Source organism: Dermochelys coriacea, chromosome 2 (assembly GCF_009764565.3).
Source record: "Dermochelys coriacea isolate rDerCor1 chromosome 2, rDerCor1.pri.v4, whole genome shotgun sequence".
NCBI lineage: Eukaryota > Metazoa > Chordata > Testudines > Dermochelyidae > Dermochelys > Dermochelys coriacea.
In genome coordinates, this window is record NC_050069.1 from 65,554,145 (window position 1) to 65,562,535 (window position 8,391).

Sequence of the window (8,391 nt, forward strand, 5' to 3'; positions counted from 1 at the left end):
TAATGATCACATTACTCAAATGAATAATCAATTGGTCATGTGTTTAAGCAAAATTTAACCCCATTGTGCAACATCCTCAGGGCACATACTGAATAAAAGTGTCAGAGGTTTATATCGACTACACAAATGGCTTAGACACAAAGTAAAACCAAGATTCAGAGTTTCATTTTCCACTGAATGCATCCGATGAAGTGAGCTGTAGCTCACGAAAGCTTATGCTTAAATAAATTTATTAGTCTCTAAGGTGCCACAAGTACTCCTTTTCTTTTTAAAGTAAAACCAGGCATTAAACTTTCCCAAAGTTTAGGAGTATGGAGAATAAAGGTTCCATCTTGATCCCGGTATTTAGGAAAAGTGCTCAAATACCATAGTGATAGGTGGAGTATAAGCATCTGGTTCTCCTTTCAATGTAGGGAAGACATCAAGTCTTTATATTTACTTCTTTTTCCAACCCTTTGGAGTTGAGCAACTAACTCAATGTCTAATAGAGACTGGGGTACGGATAAAAGGGCTAGTTGGCTGAGATAAGATAACCCAGATAAGAGTGAGATGATACACATAGGTTAGTAGAAGCCGTTGTAAGGCATAAGAGATATCAGTATTTCCTTCTCTGAGGAGATATGCCTGAGATCAAGGTCTTGCTGGATTCCCAACTGTTGCTAGATGCTCAGGTAGCAGCAGTTACCAAGAGCGTTCTTATCTGCAACATAAGAAGAAAGTTGCAGTCCTTTTTTCAGATGCAGATTCTGTCACAGTCATTCATACATTCATCACATCCAGATTGAATCACCGTAACCTTAAAACAATTCAGAAATTGCAGTGAGCACAGAATGTAGTGCTCACATTTTAAGCAGTGTATCATATTGCGAACACATTACACCTACCTTCCATGATCTGGACTAGCTTAAAGAGTGACTGATTTCCAGATGAAGTTTAAGGTATTGCTTGGTAGGTCAACCAGAAAGCTTTGAATGACTTTGGTACTTCAGATACCACCTGTTTCCTAGTGTGATTCCATTACAGTAAAAAATCAACTGAGGCATTCAAGCTAGTAACCTTCTATTTAAGACAAGAGCAAGCAGCTAGCAGGGCATTCTCAGTGAAGGATCAACAGTTCTGGATTTTACTTTTACACTCAATCCAACAGAGTCCTCAGGGTATGCTGCAAGGCCCATCTACTGTCCTGGGCTTTTCTTGGAGAGAGTGGGTCTATGACACTGATAGTACCTGTGATGGGTTGGGCCACAGAAACCCCTTTGGGACTGTCACCTGATGGGCTGAGACTACCTCTGAGCCCATTTTCTCTGTCAGTTTGGGCCTCCAGAACCCTGCCTTGTCGAGCCAGACACGGCAGTCTGCTCCAACACAGACCCAGGGTCTGAACCACGTGCCCCAAAACGGCAGACTTAACTGAAAATGGCTTAGGAAGTGTGCTTGTCTTTAGCACACAGACAGCCAGCTCCCAATGGGATCCAAACCCCAAATAAATCCATTTTACTCTGTATAAAGCTATACAGGGTAAACTCATAAATTGTACACCCTCTATAACACTGATAGAGATATACACAGCTGTTTGCTCCCCCAGGTATTAATTACTTACTCTGGGTCAATTAATAAGCAAAAGTGATTTTATTAAGTATAAAAAGTAGGATTTAAGTGGTTCCAAGTACTAACAGACAGAACAAAGTAAGTTACCAAGCAAAATAAAACAAAACACGCCAGTCTAAGCCTAATTCATTAAAAAACTGATTACAGATAAAATCTCACCCTCAGAGATGTTCCAGTAAGCTTCTTTCACAGACTGCGCCCAATCCTTTCCCCTGGTACAGTTCTTGTTAGCTCCAGCTCAGGTCGTAACAAGGGGATTTCTCATGACTGGAACCTCCTTTGTTCTGTTCCACCCTCTTATACAGCTTGGACACATGGCAGGAATCTTTTGTCTCTCTGGGTTCCCACCCCTCCTTCTAAATGGAAAAGCACTAGGTTTAAGATGGATTCCAGTACCAGGTGACATGGTCACATGTCCTGTGAGACCCCAAGCCTTCATTCTTCCTGGTCTGACTCACAGGAAGGCTTGCAATTAAACAGAGCCATTTACAACCAATTGTCCTTCAAGATTCCAAGCCATCATTAATAGCCCACACTTTGCATAATTACATTAGGACCTCCCAGAGTTATATTTCATATTTCTAGTTTCAGATACAAAAATGATACATTTATACAAATAGGATGACCACACTCAGTAGATTATAAGCTTTGTAATGATACCTTACAAGAGACCTTTTGCATGAAGCATATTCCAATTACATTATATTCACACTCCTTAGCATATTTTCATAAATTCATACGGAGTGCAACATCACAGTACCAAGGAAAGACTCTGACAACTATGTCATTTTGTAAATGCTTGTAGTTTAACTTTTGTTTTCAGGGGGACTTATGACAATCTGGTGCCCAAGGCCCACCATGACACAGGTCTCCCATTGCTCCTGGAGTTCCACTCTTGTGGCCTCACCCTTGCACCCTGACCCTACCTGCACTTCAAGAGGCAGGGTCTGTAGCCTTAGGTTCCCTTAACACATCCCCCACCCATACTAGTAGTACTCATCTTGGGAGCAGTAAGAGCTATCTCTTCCCCTCCCCACCACCAGAGAGGCAGGGATGGCAGCAAGGACCCTCCAGTCCTGATCCCAGCTTCTGGGGTACCTGGCAAAACTGGGTAGATGGGCTGGGCCCACTTCACTCTTCTCATCATGCTATGCACGTAGTCTTCTGCTGGGGTGGCACTGGCTGGACTCTCCCAGATCAGTGGATCTTGGAATAAATACTCAGTTGAGATGCCTGGGGCAATCACATCTCTCATAGCTACTGTTTCAAGCTGGCTGCAGACTGAGGCAGATAGTGCTGCTTTGCTTACAGTCTGTTCACATTTTCAAGCTTTTCTTTGGAAATATGCAGAGCTAGAAAGTTATTTTTTTAAAAAGCTGATATTCCGATATAATGGCATGATTCGAGGTGCTGGGGCTGTAGATATGGGCCTATAATGTCCTATACTTTAATCCAGCTCTGAAGTGTTTTTCAAACTAAACTTGAAAATATGTGTAGAGAATATTGGTCAGCACAATTATATGTATTACATTAAATACATTATTGTTTAATCTGTTAAATCAATTATAGAATTAGGTACAAGCTATGAAGTTTTGATCTGTCTGCATCAAACTTTCCCAAAGTTTGAGTGATTCAGATTTGAAGTTCCAATTTGGGTCAATATGTACTTATGGCATCAGGCAGGAGAGACTGTTTATATCCTATATGTACAGGGATTAAGAGGTTACATCCTTGGTGATCACAAATATACAAATACTATATGTATGCGACTCTATGAATCGCTTCAACCAGGTTATAAGGCTCAAGTCAACAAACAAAAAGCAAGTAGAATTCATGATATTCAACTGATCTTGCCCCCCAAATTTCCTTGTAACTTTTTTAATTGATCGTATTACTCAAAGGAGCTAGTAACATGTTTATTTAATTCTCTGTCTGTGCCTCAACCTCAATTAAATATGGTTGATCAGGAAGTTAAGGAAAGTAGTTTTGTTAAATATGTTCAGCATAGCCCAATTACCAAATTATCAAAACAGGAAATGGACTCTTCTCTTGTGATCTTGACATTTGGAATAGTACCTGATTTGAAAGGAATCCATTGATTTCAATGAGACTCCTCAGAGTAAGGTACCCTTCACTCATTCTGACTCATCTCGGAATCGGGCTCTTACAGTTTAGGCCCTGATTCTGCAAAGACTTACACCCCTGTCTACCTTTATTTACTCTGAGTAGTCCTAAATGTAGTATGGAAAATTAAGCCTACTCATCTAAGAGTTTCAGGATCGGACCTTAAAGTAGTTTCCCATGGTTCGTAGGTTTTTGGTTCTTCGGCATATGGTGGAGAAATAATGGAAGACAGTCAGAGTCTGTCTTATTTTTTTTTTAAATATTTTTGTTCTATGGTTACAGAATTCATAGTGCTTCTCCTTATAGTTAACAATAGGCTGAGTTTTAGTCAGATACAGAATTGTAATTGCTTAGGAAAACATATTTACTATATTTTCCATAAGCATCTTAAAATACTGCAGTGCAGACAACCTAAAAACTACATAGAATTTAATATACTTTTAAAGACAAATGGGTATTTCAAGATATTATCCATGTTAGTAAAACCCAGTTTCAATTTATCCTTCAGAAGGCAGAACTGCAGTATAATGAACTAATTTTTCATTCCAATTTTAGCACCTCTTGCTAGGAAATTATATTCCTCATTAAAATGTAAAGACTTTATGGAATGGAAAAGTTTACTAAGTCCTATGTGATCGGTGAAAGAAGTTTTTATTTAAAAGATATTGTTTAAAATAATATTGTGGGTGAATCAATGGCACATATCTGAGCAAGGAATAGCATGAGCAGCTGTTGTACTACTTTCCTCTTGCAGATCTTCCCATATACCTTAACTTTGATTTGTAACACCCCTGCTTTCCAGTCCTTGGCTCCCTTGTTCAGAGGTTGACTATGGATATTGACAGAGTAGAATGACACCACAAGCTAATTTGTATTTATAACCCAAGATGGCATATGAAACCAAGTTTGCAAACCTCAGCCTGTCTTTGGTGAATAAATATAACATTTCTTGGCATGTTGACAAAATATTTTGTCCAGCTAAGCTATATTTCCTTTGTTTTCTATATTTTCCCTTACCACTCCTGTTTATATGTAGTGCTTGCTACAATGGCACAATCACCCCTAGTCAGACTAGGAAACCACTACAGAGCTTCACTTTGTAACTCTCTTGTTTATGTTAACCACAGAAACACCTAAGATGACAACTACTCAGACACTTTTTTTTTTGTTTGCTAGGCAATAAACATTCACTGTGAACAAATATAGTGCTGCAGTCCTTATTTATTTATCTTTCTTTCAAGGATAAACAATTGAATACAAGTGCAGTACCAAAGCCTGACTGCAAACAAACAAAAATTAATGGAAACACTACCACGTACACAAAGCAAAAATCATTGACACAATACACTAGGTGTTTTTGTTCCACCCTATTGTATTCACTAAAACAATAGTAATGAACAGACTCCTGATTTTAGCAGACTTGTGAAAATGGGTAACATTGTCAAATGTGCCTAAGTGACTCAGGAGCCTAAGGCCCGGCCTACACTGGCAAGTTTGTATGCAGTAAATCAGCTTTCTGCACTGTAACTCCCGAAATGTACACACTGCCAAGCCACTTAGTGCACAGAAACTGCACAGATGCAGTGCTCTAAAAAAACCACCCCAATGAGAGGTGTACTGCTTTCTGCACCAGGGCTACAGCACTGTAGCAGCACTGTAGGGGCTACAGCCAGTGTAGACACTGTGGTGATTACAGCTCTGCGATTGGCCTCCAGGAGGTGTCCCACAATGCCTGTTCTCATCTCTCTGGTCATCAGTTTGAACTCTACTGCCCTGCCCTTTGGTGACCAAGTGTCATCCCCACCCCGTACATTCCTTTGCAAATTTGAAAGTCCCCTTCCTGTTTGCTCAGTGATGCGTGCAGTGGTCTCAGCGCATCTTTCCAGGTGGCCATGCCTGCTCCATGCATGAGGTGATCCCCAGCTTGGAGCAGTGCTGAACTGCTGGACATCATCAGCATTTGGGGAGAGGAGGCTGTGCAGTCCCAGCTGTGCTCCAGCTGTAGGAATTATGCTACCTATGGACAGATTTCACGATGTATGACAGAAAGGGGCCATTATTTGTTGCAGTGTAGGGTAAAAGTTAAGGAGCTGTGGAACACCTACCACAAGATGCGGAAGGCAAACCACTGCTTCAGTTGCACCCATGAGTTGCCAGTTCTACAAAGAGCTGGACGCGATACTCAGTGGTGAACCCACCTCCACTGTGAAGGACCCCGTGGATACTTCATTGGCTCATGTGCCAGTCAAGAGTGGACCGAGCCAGGAGGAGGCAATCATGGATGAAGAGGGGGGAGAGGGACCCAGAGGCAAATGATGACTTGGAAGCCAGAGATGTATGCATTCAGGAGCTCTTTTCTACCCTGGAAGAGCCTAGCCAGTCACAGCAATCTGATCTTGGCAAAGTGCAAACAGGAAAGGAGGCCCCTGGTAAGTGAATCTGATTTTGGGAATTGCTGAAGTGAGTTGTTGTGGGCAGGAGGGTTGCAGAAAGTAGGCTTTTATCCCACCGCATGCCTAGTCTGAGTGGCAGAATAGGCTGTTAATACACTCCCTCACTTCACAGGAATCTCCCTCAGAGATCTCCAAGAAACTCTTGTAGAGATACTGGACAATCCGCTGCCACATGTTCTCGGCAGAGTTGCTTTGTTTCTTGCCAATTCACGGGAACTTTCCCACACCACTTTGCTGTGACGGGTGGGGGACCATTGCTGCACACAGGCTAGCCGCATAGGCGCCAGGGCAGAAGCCCCAGGCTTGGAGAAGACCCTCCCTTGATTCCCTGCTCACCCTCAGCAGTGAGATATCTTCCATATGATCACCTCCTGTGGAAAGTGTGGGGACAGGAATGATTATCAGGTGCATTGTACAGTGCTGGCTCTCCCCAAGTGCCCAAGAGCCACATGCCCAGTGTACAGCAGGGTCCGGGAACAATGATTTAGCCTGACCCTGCAGCTACTCACCATTTTGGGGGTCTTGTGGTTCGTGTGTGCTTGCTTGGGGTGAGCCAGTTAGTGACAGGTGTGTGAGTACTGGCACTGACTTCCCTTCTGCCCGGTGGGTGCTCAACTCCCCCTGCCTCTTCCCGCCCCGCCTCTTCCCGCTCCTGCACTGCCCTCCCTCCTCCCACCCCTTCCCCAAAGTCCCCACCCCCTTCCTGCCCACTTCTACCTCCTTTTCCCAAATCCCCGCCCCTTCTCTACCTCCTCCCCTGAACACAGTGTTTCTCTGCTCCTCCCCCTCCCTCCCAGAAAGTCCTAAATGCAGCCAAACAGCTGTTAGGTGGCAGGGGTGGGACAGGAAGTGCTGGGACGGAGGGAGAGGCACAGGGAAGTGGTGCACTTGCGTGGGTGGGAGAAGGAGGCGAGGAGGGGTGGCTGCCGGTGGGTGCGGAGCACCCGCTAAGTTTTCCCCTTAGTTGATCCGGTCCCAGAGTACCCACAGAGTCAGCACCTATGGTACTGGCTGTGCTTTAAAGCAGTGTTGTCTGTGTTGCAAACAATACTGCTTCTGTAAAATGTTGCGCAGCCTCCCTCTTTGTTATCAGTGGCAGAACGGCTGCACAGAATTAGAAAGCGTCCAAGAAGAACTAAGGGGGACTTTCTCCATGAGGTTATGATGCACTCCGCCACCAAGGAAAAGGAATTGAAGGAGTGGCGGGACAGCAAGGAGAGGGACAGAAAGGAGAATGCAGCATACCAGAAAGAAGTCAAGGAGTGGCTCTTAGCAGTTATGGAGTGCCAACTGGACATGTTTCAGACAATACTGGCTCTTCAAACCAAGCAGCTCCGCACCCGCCCTCCCCTGCAGCTGCTGTCGCAAAATTCTTTCCTGTGCCCCACACACACCGCCAACACACTGTTATCAACCTCCTGGCTCCACTCTCTACCTGCAGCATTTCACTCCTCCCTCCTCATGTTAAATCAATTATAGAATTAGGTACAAGCTCCCTCCTCACAGTCCATCAGTGTGGACTCCCACAACCCACTGCACTCAACACCCATCCCTCTGCAGTTTGGCCCTGCTGAAGTACAGCACCCGCTGCATCATACTCCACAAGAGATGGTTGGATACAATCCCTGGACACAGACAAATCTGTAGCCGTCCCAGCACCCCTCCTCCTCTTGAGATCTTCCCTTCTCCCATTTTCCATCCCCCTCCCTGCTGATGATTTTTTTTCATTTGACTCTCTCCTCTGGTTGTTGTCTTTCAATAAAGGATTTATGTTTGTTTGAAAGCAATCTTTATTCTATTAAGTGAAAGCAAAAAGAGCACAGCAAAGCAACATACAATTATGTTAAGGTCCCTTCTTGCATCATATGCACCAATTACCGCCTTGCATTACAAGCACTGCAATTCTGAGCATAGCAACAAATATTTCTTTCCATTTCAAATTGCTGCCTCAAAGCATCCCTGATCGTTAAGGTCACGTGCTGTGCCCCTCTAATAGCCCTGGTCTCTGGCTGTTCAAACTCAGCCTCCAGGCACTGAGCCTCTGCAGTCCAGTCCTGAGTGAAGATTTCACCCATCCCTTCACAAATATTATGGAGTGTACAGCACGTGCTATAAGCATAGGAATATTGTCATCAGCCATCTCCAGCTTCCCATACAGGCATCACCAGCGGACTTTTAAATGGCGAAATGCACACTCCACAGTCAT